Raw genomic sequence first — 15,413 nt, 5'->3', positions numbered from 1 at the left:
AAAAGTCACTAGGAAACCCTAAACCCCAAAGAGGTATTTATAGGGTTGCCCATTGGGCTTAAGTGCCTTAAGCCCATCAATGCTTAGGTCACTTAATCTAGCCCAAAATGGGTCCTAATTGATTAATTAACCACATAAGGTCATCTAATTAATCAATTAGCTCAAACCAAAGACCTTGTTCATTATCCCCTGTGAAACCTTATGAAATTACCAAAATGCCCTTATGCACAACAATGAACTTAGAGAAAATCCAACCCTCATAAATCGTGCCATCATGGTATTTGAGCTCAAAACGAGGACCATTAGGACACATAAGAGTATTAGCTCCCTCATAATCCAATTCTGAAGTTGGTTCAACATTCCACTAAAGAAAATCAAATGCACTCTAATACCCTATGAAATAACAATGAGACAAAGCTCAGGTCCGTGACCTACTATCGACTGTATGTAGACTCCCCATGAACTAGTGTTTGTAATCTAATAAGGTAGTGTTATCACTTATCAAGATTACCTCTCCAATCCTTGAGTTACAGATCCCACTTATTATTTGATCAATTGACATACTTTAACTCCAAGGAGCATATGTCAAATTCCACTAAGGGAATTATTATGGTCACAAATTTCATGATCACATGTCCTTTAGATCATCTAAGGGAACACACCGTCTCAATCCCAAGAGATATCATGGTGTCTCTATTGAGAATACTTGTTGCCACTAGCCTCTATCAATAGTGACCTAATTCATTGGGATATATGACCAGTTTAGGGTCTCACCCATAGATCAAAATCACCTGTTGATTTTGGCATAGGCTCAATATCCTCTCAAGGTTAAGAGTCCATGTAGTATAGTAGCTTGGTGAATTATGACAATTAATTTCCTTGCATCATGATTTTCCATAGGTCCTATCTAGTGTGCATCCCATACACAAGTGCACTCACCATGGGAAACCTATCTTGATGGCTAAGACAAGTCATCCCTCCAATTAGGAGGTGATGCACTATAATCTTTACTAGTTGCCCAAATCCATGAATTGATTGTGGACAACTTATCTACTTATAAGGAACCGATGACTTGTATCTTCTATGCAACTCCTAATGCACCAAATTCATATACAATGTAAGAGACATGCGTTGAATGCTCAATTCAATATCAATACACCAAAGGGATAGCAAGGGAATAATTAAGTCTAACTTTTTTATATCATGTCTTGGTTTTAAGGGCTCAATCCCAACAAACTCCCACTAGCCCCAAAAGCAAACTAGGCAATACAAAAAGATTCTGCTTCCTAGTCACATCACCTCTTTATACTATTTCACAACAAGGTATGACTTGCTCTCTGTGTTTCCTTTTCTAGTGGTACTTTAGTTTTTTAGACTATGCCACAGTCCCACTATTATCACATAACAATATCTTAGATGATATAGCAAAGAGACCTATCCATAAGCCAAAAGGCTTCCTTAGTTGTTATAGAAGCAACAAAAATCACTTAGAGTGTATACATAACTGGAGGTAGACCTATGAGATTCCTCATTAGACTGAAAATCCAATTCCTAGCATGAAAAAAGTACCAACTGTGGATCCCGCATTTTAGCTCGATGCGTTTCTACTCGATGGCATGACTTGTTTTTTTTTTATTTGGTGAAAAATATGATTTTTAGAAAAGACTTGGAGTCGCCACTTATTTTTGTTTTATTTTTAAGGGAAAACAAAATAAGAAAGAAAACCTTAAGTGTGACTCCTTATTTGGAAAATAAAATATGTGGAAAACCAAAGTCGGGTTCGAGGGTCAGGTTACTTATTGGGAAGGTATGAAAAAAAGGCCATAGCACCCCTCTAAGTCCCTAGAAACGGGTCTCTACTAGATAAAGTGAGGAAAGCATGACAATTAACTAGGAGATTAATGGATACCAAAATGATCATAGATTAAAAGCAGGTTATGATAACGAATAAATAAACAAAGTGAGAGTGAGAGCGTACTTTGGCAGTGGGTAATAAAGCGCTATCATGAAACAAAGTTAGTATACAATGATAAGTGTAAAATATCTCACACAAAACCAATCAAAATCAAACAATATCAACCATAAAATTCACCTGAATTATTTCCAAACGAAATGTTATGAATGTTGGACCCCCATCAAAGCCCAATTTATTTTTGTTATGAGATTTTTGAAAATTAAATTTGAAATTTGGGAATTTTGAAAAAAATATTTGAAGATGGCATTTTAAAAATTAAAATTTTAAATTGGAATTTTGGAATATTATTTGAGAACGGTATTTTAAAAATTAAATTTGGAAATTTGAAATTTTGGAAATGATATTTTAAAAATTAAATTTAAAATTTTGGAATTTAGGAAATATTTTGACAATGGTATTTTAAAAATTAAATCTGAAATTTTGGAATTTTGAATTTTTTTTTTAGAATGGTAGTTTTGGAAATCATTTGAAAATTGAAATATTGAAAATTAGATTTTTTAAAAACTGGAATTTTAAAGAGTTATTTGAGAATGGGGAAATAATAATAAAAAAGAATAAAGAATAAATAAATAAATAAATAAAATTTAACATTAAAAAAAGAAAAACTCAAGAGGATTGCATATGGCTATTGCATGGTGCATTGGAGGGTGGCTAGATTGCCACCATTGGCGAGTGGCTAGATTGCCACCATTGGCGAGGTTCACGTTGTAAAAATTCTACTCTGAACCTAGGGTGGTCTCGGCAAGGGTGGTTGAAGGTGTGCCGCCCATGCCGTTGCAGAAAAGGGAGACGTCGTAGCAGCCTCGGCCGTGGGCGTTGAAGGAATAGTCGTGACAGCTCCAAAATGTGGTTGAACCAGGCCATTGGGATGTGGAAGAAGAGAGGTTTGGTTGGGTGAGCGTCATCTAAGTTATGATTGGGACTAATCTAAAACAAGAAAACATCCAGCACGTATGATGTCTCAAAATTGTATTGCATCATCATATCCCCCTAATTGCCAAAACCCACTCACTAGAAGTAAACCAGTCAAATGTTATTACACGATCACGATGACCAGATGAAGCGTGAGCAAAAACTCCTGAAGCAATAACACAAAGGCAAACTTGAACATCTTCGATTCATCAGTGATGAGCATGCGAGCTATCGCCAATGAAAGCATATTTCAAGCTGCCATGATTGTTCTGAAGACTTTTCTTGTGACCTAAGAACCTCATCTTACCCGAGTGGTGCCAAATCCAATTTTACACAATTAACATCCATTTCTCATCAGAACCGTAGCCCAACTCCTGAGTTCCCCGCTCAGCCGTCCACAGGTAACTGACGATTCAGCATATTCAAGAGCAAATTGAAGAACAAAAGCCTTCTCAATAAATTGGGAAATGGGTTATTGACACCACTACTGCCACCACCGCCTTTACCACCTGAAGACTGTTTTACCTGTAGTTGCATCTAGAGTGACTGCTCCTCATCTAACAACAATCGCTTATAGACCACATTAGTAAACAATGTTGTGTTCACGATAACTAGCCTCGCCGCAGTCAGCTTAACCACCACGCTACCCCAACAACTTGGCCATGCCCTCCGACCAAGAAAATGGTTAAACCAATTGCACCAGGAGGCACAAGAGGCGGCAAGAAGGATCCTAATAACGAAAGTATCTCAAACCTTTCATGCCGCGTCAAAAACACCCCAACGGGCCCCGACTGCTTGATGCTCACATTTGTCTCCATTCCACTACCACTTAGAACACCAATCCCCCGTTGCCGCTGGTAGACATAGGTGGCAACACAGTCGAACACATCACATCAATTACCCACCTTTAGAATCTAAGCTCGAAGTGTGTTTGCACCCTCTGGGATTGTACTCTCAGATGGCGATACACAAACCAAAACATTCCACAACTTGATACACAGGAATTGAGGAATATAAAAAAGAAATGTTGCTAAAAAAAATAGAGCAAGAGTAGGAGATCCGAAGATTTATTAAGCAAAGCCACGTTTCATGAGTTATCAACGGGCTGAGATGTATGTGAATGAAAGCAAATGGATTTCAAATGGAAATCAAAACATGATTGTAAGCATCTCATATGGAATCCCAAAACAGAGCCAAGGAAATAGGTGTGAAATCAAACATAAAATACATGCATACAAACTTGGATTCTATAAGAATATGCAAAAGTGCCCAATACTCGCATTTAGACATCAAAATGGAATCCAAGTATACACAGAAAACCTGATGGAACTGTATGAAAATGAAAGAATCTAGTAGCTTATAGAAATCATACATGTGTTCTTCCTTTCCCAACTCATTTCCTCTGTTTTTCTTCCAAGCTCATTTTTTCTGCAACTCCTTCCTTCCGAAATGCCTTTTTCATTTTGGACCCCTCTCTCACACATTCAATCTGAATACTTCCTTGCTTTTTCATGGCCCTCCCATGCTCTGGTTTTTTTTTTCCCCCTAAAAATCCTTTTTTTCCCATGCCGAAAAACTTTGGAAACTTGGCCTCCTCTCATTTTTTCAAAGCATCCTTTTTTTTCCACCCTTAGTTTTTCAAAAATCGCCCTCCTTTCCTATGCAGTCTATCGGTTCCCATGTAGCCCTTCATTTTTCTCCTTCCCAACCTCCTCTTTTTTTCTGTGCCTCTCCATTGCTTCCACAACTTCTGATGCAACCCCATTGGGTTTCCATTGGAAATTTCAAGGTTGTGACGAGTCTAGTAATAGGAGGAAGAAAAGAATGGGCCCGATACCGATACCTAGAAGATGATGCATCAAAAGTGGCATTGCTAATTAAACCATGCATGACAGTCATGTAGTTTCTAACGAACTTTTCTTTTCTTATAAAAATAATTCTTTCGTTTTTCTTCAAGAAACTTTTTTTTTGAAGTAAATAAAATAAAATAAAATAAGCATTTTAAAAAATGAAAATAAAATAAATAAAATGAAAAAAATAAAAAAATAAAAAAGTAAATACATAAAGTAAATAAATAATAATAATAATAGCAATAATAAAGTAATCAAAATAAAATATAATGGTAAGAATAATAATGATAACAATAAAGATAATGATAACAAAAATATACAATATAAAAAAATTAAATAAGAAATAAATAAATAAATAAGAAGATAAATAGATATAAGTACGTAATGCATATTCATGCAAGCTACGTGAGCCATGTAAGCCATGCAAGCCAAACAAGTGACTTAGGGGTGCCGGAGCAAGCCTCAAAAGGATTAGGCGTAACTAAATGGGCCAAATGTGCCTAATGGGCCTAAATAAGTCCAAACAAATTGTCATAAATGTGTATCTAGTATCCAAAATGACTCAAAGAGGTAAGATATGTGAGTAAGAATAGGCTTCCAAGAACTGCTATAAGGTATTGAAAGAGTACTCAATCAAGGTATGTGCCAAGGGGACAAAATGGAGGGTCTATAAATATGCCTCTTTGGTAGAGATCATGATTGTAAGGAATGTGAGTAGAAATACAAGTAATGAGTGGAATGAAGTGAACTATACCGAAGAACTAAGAAAAGACTAGAAATTTTGTCTTAGCACATGACTTCATAAGTCACAAGAGAAGAAATACCCTAAATAAAAGGTTATAGGAAACCAAAGTAATGGGTTGACCGACATGACAAATACACTAGAAAGATGAGGACAAAGAATGGAGACTATCATCTCTAAACACTAGGAAACTATGACTCTGAATGCTAAGAATGGGAAAAGGAATGGTTATGCATACATAACAAAGAAAATGGCTTTGAACGCCTATGAGAGTGATGGCTTTGAAAGTCTATGGGAGAAAGTGAGCTTTGAAAGTCTAGGGATTCTTTAACCCACCCATTTCATCTTATAGAGCCACCTTAACCTTGTAGGCTAGCATAGATCCAATTAAGATTTCACTCCTACACGTGGGTGCATCTGTGGACTTTCAAAGTTGCCTTGGTCATAATTGGGTTCAGTTATCCTCTTCATGGTCTCCTTTTGGTGTGCTCAGAGATTGGTACATGTTTGAGTCTCAGTTGGGCCACCTTTCTGCATTGTGATTAGTGTGTTTCCACCCTTTCTGAGCTTCCTTCATGTCATTTCTCTTTCCGTGTCTTTGTACCTTATAGGAATGTTATTCACTTCAGTTTAAATTCGACTTCTTAGATCAGAGTTGGGGATAAATTGATCAAGGTTTCAGAACAGTCAGGTATGGATCTTCAGCATGTTATAGTTGATCGAATTACAGTCACCATGACTCTATTCAGGATGCATTAGCAGGTTTGAGCCAGAGGATTGATGGACAGTGAGATAGATAGCATCCAGTTCAAGATGAGATGTCGTATGATTCATTACCACCCACCCCCACCACCCAGTTAGCCAGTGACATTGTTGAGGGTGACTTCATACATATGATGAGTTTAGTAGATTATGAGTCAAAGTTTATCAGATGAGAGTTCTTATAGAGGACGTTAGTTTCTCTCAGATGGGAGATTTGATTGACATGATTTTCTTCATGATGAGCATGAGATGGACGTATTGGATGATAGTTGGATACTTGGCACAGATTAGCCAGAGATAGTTCACTCTCTTGATATGCTTGAGATCTTCATTGTTGAGAGTTCAGAAGAGATTCAGTTTATTTATGTTGGGGCATCCCGCTTATGTTGATGATATGTTTGAGGACGATATTAGCCCGGTTATGGTCATGGAGATTCATCTATTCCAGGAGACCCTAGGGACTTATTTGGAGTACACCCCTTGTCATTAGAGAGTTGACCCCAGAGAGGAAATATGATTGACATATCTGGATAGAGACCGGTTCTCAAACCCCACCAATGTGGATTAGTTGAAGAAGTATTACATTTGAGACCATGGTCGTAGGATAGGTGGCCATCATTTCAGTTAGCCTTACACCTTATCACCTTTATTGATATATTAAACCGTTGCTAGCCCATTGAGCCTCACGTGGTATATTATAGCCTTATTTCTTTCTTATAGCTTTGATTACCATTTCTACACCCGGGTTGGGGCCCTTTGATGTATATGCATGCTTTGCTAGGAAAGTCTCATGAGCTTTAGACTTATAGGCCTATCTTCTCATTCTTGTTACCGTCCCCTTATCGCCTCGTTTGTTCTATTTCACTATCATTACATTTTCATTCTCTTTCTTGTGTTTATCATTATTTGCTTCATCTTATCTATTCTATTTCTTGGGTTGATGATTCTTCACATCTTGGTGCAAAAGAGGGCAGTCATATCACTCCATCCATCCCATTATTTAGCATTGATTCGGAGATTTTAGTCTGAGAGGTTGTCTCGTGGGTTGGGGTTCATGTATTCATCAGTGATTTGAGAGAGTTTATTCATTTCTTGTATCTTTCCCATTGGAGTTTGACTTATTGATGATCAGAACATGCGCTAAAAAAAAAAAACAAACAAAAAAAAAAAGAAAAAAATAAAAAAAATCAATCAAAAATAAAAAAAATAAAAAAAGAAAAGAAAAGAAAAGAAAAGAAAAGCGCAATGATATGCTCATGTATGGTATCTCGTTCCATTGGGCATTTATGCCACCTTTTGAGGTTCATTTATTGGGTATATTTGTCATTGTGGGTTTTTGTGAGTTTTTATGAGTTTTTCACTCCATGAGCCGCTCTTGTTATGCATTTGGAGTGTCGAGGGTTCATATGAGAGTTCTATGGTATCCTATGCTTATCGGATCATGGTTGATATGTATTAGGTATGAGAGATGAGTAATCTTTTTACTAGGGTCTCCGGATCATTATCTAACTCATCATTCCATCATTAGTGATATGACTTTCCTTTATTGTACTAATATGGGTTGATCATCATCTATTCTACTTTCTCATTACCTTCTTTTGTATCCCATTACCTCTTTCCAGATATTCATTCCACTTTTTATCCATTCCCTACATGTTGATACCCATTACTGATTTGATATCTTTTTCACATCATTCACATATTTCATTAATGGTTTGACTACTCATCTTTCTCTCATTTCGCCATTGGCATTGCCTTTGGTTACCTTTAGGTCCACGGCTCATGAGATTTTTTCTATGCATTACATTTTATACACAAGGGTATGGGTTTGATCATTAGGTATTTGAGCCTAGTTTCCCTTCATTTCTTTGACCCTATCACCTTGGCCTACGTTACATCCCGTGTCTTAAGACCACCCTGAGGCCATGAGATCAGACGTTATCTTTGACAGTCTTCACTTGGATAGGTTTTTGGTAGATTGGTTGAAGTATGGTCGTTACTATGTTATCTTTTATGGAAGATACTTTTGGAAGCATTTGGTCTCTCTCTTGCTTGGCATATTGATAGTTGATGGATTTTTGGGTTTGGAGACAGTTCATTGAGGATATTGGATTCATCATTTGGTTGTGCATTAGATATCCATACTGGGGCATATTCCCCTTTCATTTGGTTGAGATGAGCCCTTAGTGGAGCACTTTCTTTAAGTCTGGGTGTTTTCACCGATCAGAGATCCCTAGTGAGGGATGTGGAGACTATATCAGTTCTAGTGGAGCATCGTTGAGCCCCTAGTGGTTCCATTCGCAGAGTACTACTGAGATAAACTAGTGGATTATTACTGAGTTGGAGGCAGTTTTCAGTGCAGTGTATAGATCAGGCATACTGGGGCATATTTCCCCATTTTGAGGTTACCAGATTCCTATCAGATTCAGTCAAGGATTCATCGGAGACATGCTTCTACTCCTGAGGTTACCACATCCCTCATCATTTTGGCTATCCATTTGAGATTAGATTTAGAGTGTCCCCCTTGAGGCATTGGTCGATACTTCATTCTGACTTCTTAGGAGATTATTGTTGAGTTAAGGATAGTTGATTAATGATGTTGGATTCATCCTTTGGTTGTGTATTAGATATCCACATTGGGGCATATTGCCCCCTTCCTCCGAGGTTCTTATCTGTTATTGTGCGGTATGACTATCCTTATTCATGGTTATAGAGACGTTTGGTTGATTTTGACAGACTCTTTATTGTACCTCAGATATCCACACTAGGGCATATTCCCCTCTCCTTGATGAGACCGTTCATAGATGGATGATCATTGTTGGTTGTTTACCCCACGACTTCGACATTAGATTATCCACACTAAGGCATACTCCCCTCTCCTCGATGAGATTGTGTTTAGGTAGTGGTACGAGGATGGATGATTAGTGTCGGTTGTTTACCTCATGACTTTGATATCGGATCTTATACTGGGGCATATTCCCCCATTTTCTTTGAATATCCTTGAGATTGAGACAATGGCCAGTTTGGTTTTAGATTGAGCACTAGCCCAGAGCTTCCGACGATCGACAGTATTAGGGCTTCCCTACATGGATTTGTTGAGATAGAGATGGATCGCATCAGGTTTCACCCGAGGAGCGTGGGTGGATCCTTTAGCCAGATGTTCATGAGACAGATTTGTTTTCGTCATTGTTACCTTGCAGATTGGATTATCCAGATGAGCACCATTTTATGTACTTTGAGATTTGCTTTTAGATGAGCCACGATATACACACTTTGAGATTTACCTTTTGAGATTCGTTGACAGAGCAGTTTTTCAGACATAGAGAGTTCTTTCAGTTTTGACTTTTCAAAGGTTTGTTGTGATGTATTCGGTTCTTAACCCATTGATTCTAGCAGATGATTGGTTTACTAGTTGTTTCAGCAGTGTGATCACCCTGGATACTGGGGCATATTTCCCTTATTGGTTTTAGTAGTCTGACCCTTGACATTTTGAGTATATGGCTTTGATCCAATTTATTTCATGTCCACTTTCGAGTTGGTCTTCTCTATTATTCCCTTCTAGGCCTTGAGCCTCATATCCGTGAGCTATCCATTCCTTCTAGACCTTAAGTCTTATAGCCCTGAGCTATCCCTTTTCCCTTAGGCCCTGAGCCTGATAGCCCTGAGCTATCATTTCCTATAGACCCGGAGTCTTTCTAGCTCTTAGCTGAACTTTCATCATTTGGTCGCCCATGAGTGGTTTGACCTGGAGTTTACGTATCGCATTCTCCTTCTAGCCGATCAGTCATAGAGCCCGGAGCTCATAGCCCTGAGCTATTCATCGACCCAGAGTCATTTTCCATTTTGACCCAGAGTCATTCTTTCCTAGATAGAGCCCAGAGCTCTCGACCCAAAGTCATTTTCCATATTGACCCAAAGTCATTCATAGCACCCCGATCCCTGAGCTCATGACCCAGAGTCATTTGCATCATTCACATCCCTGAGATGTTTCGTTTTCATCATTCTAGCCACTTGTGAGTGGCCTCGACCCGACACCTTGAGTTGGAAAGTATCCTGATCGGCTATCTATTTAGAGCCCAGAGCTCTCGACCCAGAGTCATTTTCCATCTTGACCTAGAGTCATTCTTTCCTATTTAGAGCCTAGAGCTCTCGACCCAGAGTCATTTTCCATTTTGACCCAGAGTCATTCTTTCCTAGTTAGAGCCTAGAGCTCTCGACCCAGAGTCATTTTCCATCTTGACCTAGAGTCATTCATAGCACCCCGAGCCCTAAGCTCACGACCCGGAGTCATTTGCATCATTCACATCCCTGAGATGTTTCGTTTTCATCATTCTAGCCACTTGTGAGTGGCCTCGACCTAGCACCTTGAGTCGGAAAGTATCCTGATCGGCTATCTATTTAGAGCCCAGAGCTCTCGACCCAAAGTTGTTTTCCATTTATGACCCAGAGTCATTTCTTTTCATCTAGAGCTTAGAGCTCTCGACCCAGAGTGATTTTCCATTTTGACCTAGAGTCATTCTTTCCTATTTAGAGCCTGGAGCTCTCGACCTAGAGTTGTTTTCCATTTTGACCCAGAGTCATTTTCCATTTTGACCTAGAGTCATTCTTTCCTATTTAGAGCATGGAGCTCTCGACCCGGAGTTGTTTTCCATTTATGACCCAGAGTCATTTCTTTTCCATTTAAAGCCTAAGGCTCTCGACCTAGAGTCATTTTCCATTTATGACCAAAGTCATTTCTTTTCCATTTAGAGCTCAAAGCTCTCGACCCAGAGTCATTTTCCATTTTGACCCAGAGTCATTCCTTTTAGAGCCTAGAGTTCTCGACCCAGAGTCATTTTCCATTTTGACCCAGAGTCATTCTTTCCTATTTAGAGCTCGGAGCTCAGAGTCATTTTCCATTTTGACCCAGAGTCATTCTTTCCTATTTAGAGCCTGAAGCTCTCGACCCAGAGTTGTTTTCCATTTATGACCCAGAGTCATTTCTTTTCCATTTAGAGCCTAGGGCTCTCGACCTAGAGTCGTTTTCCATCTTGACCCAGAGTCATTCTTTCCAATTAGAGCCTTGAGCTCATGACCCAGAGTCTTTTATCCTATTCTAGATCCAGAGTCGTTCACCTTGTCCATGATCCAGAGTCATTCATATCGTCCATGACTTTGAATCATCCTTTTCACCTCTTTCCATCTTTGTGCTGCTCGTCACATGCCTTCTCTCTTTATTGTCATTTCCCCCCACATAGAGTTGTCCCATCCATGTCGTTGATACCCCATTTTTTGATATTACCTTTTCATGTGCTAGGACAAAATCTCTGGTCCTTCTTTAATTCTTCGGTATAGTTCACCTCATTCTGCTCATTACTCGTATTTCTACTCACATTCTCTACACTCGTGATCTATACCGAAGAGGGGCATATTTGTAGACCCTCAATTTTGTCCCTTTAGCACATGTCTTTAAAATTCGTTTTCAATGCTCCACAATAGTTCCTTGGTGGCCCATGGCTACTCATACCACTTACCTTTTTCTGAGTCACCTCAGAGATTTTGGTTGAGGGATTGTTTGATCTCTTATTGTGACCATTGGCAGCCCTAACTTAGACTTAGGCTTTTCTTGTTTTTTTTTTTTTTAGGATAGCTTTTAGACACACTTGGCCCATTTGGACATTTTTAGCGTGACTTGTATGACTTGCATGGTTACATGGCTTTTGGGCTCGACTTTTGTTTATTGGTTTATTTTTATTTTATTTTATTTTTTGGTTTTAGTTTTATGATTATCATTCACTTTTTTATTGGTTATCTTCCTCTTTATATTATTTTCCTTAACTTATTTATTTATTTATTATTTATTTTCGTTTATTTATTTATTTATTTTTACCGTTTCCTAATTTATTTACTTGCTTATCTATTCATTCAATTATTTAACTTCAAAAATTTCATGTTTTTTTGTAAGGAAACTTACCATTGGAGTTTAAGGAAGGTGGGACTCTCCTTGGAAGGTTTTGGAGGAGAATTTGAAATTGGGAAGATTGCTTTTGATTGGAAAATTTTAAAAAAGAAGAGAAGAAGAAAGGAAATAGGAGAATTTTCATTTTTGGAAACAAATTTAGGTCTTGAGGGGTGATATATATAGGTGAGAAAAGGAAAAGAATGGGGGGGGGGGGGGGGGGGGGCAGCACGTATTGGAGTTTTGGTAGGGAGAAGAAGGAAGATAGTAGGAAATGAGATTTTTTTTTTAAGAAAACTTTCAGCACGCATTGGAGAAAGGAGAGGGAGAAAGGAGTATTCTTTTGGGGGATTCCGAGATTGTTTTGAGGAGAAGCACAGAGGGAAGGACTGGCAGCACGCATCCTCATCTCATTTGAAGCTGAGTAATTCTTCTCAAAGATTGTTTCTTCCAGGTATGGTCATGTGAAATTTGCATTCTCTCATCTCTATATGATCCTAAATATTATTCTGCAAGTCCCGGTGTTATCTTATTGATTGTTGTGGAGATTTGGGACTGATCTTTCTTTTGTTGAATATATTTAAGCATGAGCATGCTCTGTTTTGGCTTCTATTTTTAGTCTTTTAAATTTCTATTGTTAATGGCTGATGGAGGGGATTGTCATTGATATTGATATCCAAGAATCGTTCTCTTATTCTTTGATATCCCCACCTGTCTTTTTTAAGCCCATTGACAAAACGATGGAATGTGACTTGGCCTTTTTTCTCTTTTCTCATCTCTACTCTGTTTTCTGGAGTTCCTTTTCTTTTCCTTGTATTCATTTCTTCCTTTTCTTCCAGGCGATAAATTTTGGGATTCTTGGAATGAGAGAATTTAGATTGTCTAAATTGGAATGTCAAGATGCAGTGTTGATATCTTAACTGAGGTTTGCTGGATCCAGAAGCTTCACCATTACAGGTCACTCTCAAATGAATATTGGTATAAAAGAATTGCTGCAGCCTTTTAACACTGAATTTTTGAAGTTTGATACTGGTGATAAACATTTTGATGATGAGAGATTGAAGCAAACTAAAGTATCTGCTTCAAACAATTTGTCAAATTTGCCTTTTGGACATGAAATTGTATGTTGAGATGGGCACATTCGCAGAAGTGGCCGTGACTACGAGACCTCCATTGAGTGTTTGCCTAAAATATCTTCTAAGAACCTTGAAGGTTGGAATGGTGCTACTGGCGCAACACTTTCACAATTTAAGAATTGTGGTGGTAGAGATTAGGGGGATGATGCTGGTTTGTTTGGGACTCACATTTCAGTATCTGCAGATGTCAACATGGAAGCAAAACCTGTGGAACTTATTGGTGTGACCTTCCACCAGAAGCCTCCCACTGTAGACTGGATGGATGGAACTTTTGATAAGGCCTTGTTGTCACCTGCTATCCCCAATTGCTCCTCTTGAGAATGAGGAAAGTTGTAAAGGGAAATCAGTTCAAGTCACAATTCTGGAAGAATTCACCCCATATGTTTTTTTGAGGACAAGCGATAAAAAAATTTAATGGTGGACCAAGGTAAGACTTCATGAAATACCAGTGTTGTCTTGATCCCACAATTAAACATTATACTTGCATCGTTGATCTATTGGGTAGATTTGGAATTATAGATGAGGCAATGAGCTTTTTAAGACAAATGGGAGCAAGCCTGTACAAGTCAGGTGGATTAGGAATAGAGCAGGTGTCACTTGTTAGTGCTTCTACTGATAATATAGGGGCCTCTTCTGGAAGTTCTGATTCTTTGATTGAGAAGACTAATGGTGGATCAGGTTCTTTTTTTGGGCAGTTGGGGCCTATCCTGCAAGAGAAAGGCCCTTGAAGGTACTTTTGGACAGTTTTATCCTGGTGGAAGTTCAAGGTGTTCTCCACAAGCTGAACCCATTGCGTAGCTTGCTGTTCTCTGGTTTCAAATAAAGATCAAAGGAGAATTGTAGGCAATAGCTTCCAGGTTAAAATCTTTCAACGTTACATCTGTCCAGAATGAATCATGCTCTGAGAGCAACCTGAACACCGATACCAATTTTGTAAACACTGTGCAAGCAAATATTGTGGTATCCATTGATCCCGAGAATATTAGATCTTCTAAAGAGAGTTTATGGTTGTTCCGACAGATAATTTTCTTTCATCAAAACTGCTGGTTAAAATTTTAAACGAACACCCCCAAGAGTTCAATGAGATGTGCCTTTACTCGTCTCGGAGCCATGAACGAAAGCCCCCATCCTATTCAGCAAATGTTTCTCGAATGTCATAGTCCTCTTTGATCCAGCATTCAGCTTTGAGTGATCCTCTTCATAGGAAAGAAAAAAGGGAAGTGACAATTCAGCTTCTTATGGTATGAATGAAGATGAGGATTCTGGTATTCAGATGATATTCTCGGATAATGACCATCCGGAATTTGACTATGATGTTTTATCATGTTCTCATAATGGTTTGAATGAAGATTGTGATATCCAAACAAAGAGTAGTTCGCAAGTAGAATCCATTTGCCTTCTACAAAGTTCGGAAAAATTGTGTTGAATAATTTAAGGGCGGAGGATAATATTGATGAGTTTCTAACAGAAGCAAGCTCACCACCTTCATCATGGAGTAAGGTATCTCAGAATGTGTTGCGGACTGTGATGCGTACATGCTGTGAAGCATACAAGCAGACAGATGTTCTCCAGTTTCATTGCAAGCATGATCTGGATCGAATATGGACACATGTGCAATCTTGAATGTTGATATGTAATAGCATCTATTATGCCATTAGCCAAATTTTGTAATTTTTGTGGTCCTATTAATATTTCGTATTGTATTCAGGATGACAGAGTGCTTGATGCTCCTGGTGACGCATTGGCAGAATGGTTATACCAAGACAGTTAGAAGTGGGTTTCTTCCGTTTAAAAGGAAGAGTGAGGCAATGAGCAGCAGTATCTATACTGCTAATAAACCTCTAGTTCGAAAGACACCAGCCAACGAAGCACAAAGTATAAATTTCCAAGTGGTAAAGCTCGCCTTGAGGGTTTATATGCAATAAACTCATCATACTTGATTCTAAGAAGAAAGTTGAAAGCACCTGAGGCTGCACTCCTAGTTATACTATCAGTCTTCTGCTTCAAATACCATAGTTAGCATCCATTCCAATCCTTAGAACCATGGATATTTCCCCAAGTTGATTGGGAGGTTTGGTTCCTTTAGACAAAGCCATAA

At 38.5% G+C, this 15,413-nt stretch overlaps 1 pseudogene; it reads right to left on the bottom strand.

Annotated features, from left to right (window-relative positions):
• Positions 1 to 3,241: 3,241 nt before the first annotated feature.
• On the bottom strand, positions 3,242 to 14,283 carry LOC117930482 (annotated as a pseudogene).
• Positions 14,284 to 15,413: the final 1,130 nt, after the last annotated feature.

The sequence above is a fragment of the Vitis riparia genome, chromosome 14 (assembly GCF_004353265.1).
Source record: "Vitis riparia cultivar Riparia Gloire de Montpellier isolate 1030 chromosome 14, EGFV_Vit.rip_1.0, whole genome shotgun sequence".
NCBI classification, from domain to species: Eukaryota; Viridiplantae; Streptophyta; class Magnoliopsida; order Vitales; family Vitaceae; genus Vitis; species Vitis riparia.
The sequence above is the reverse complement of the archived record's forward strand: the minus strand, read 5'-3'. Positions and strand labels throughout refer to the sequence as shown.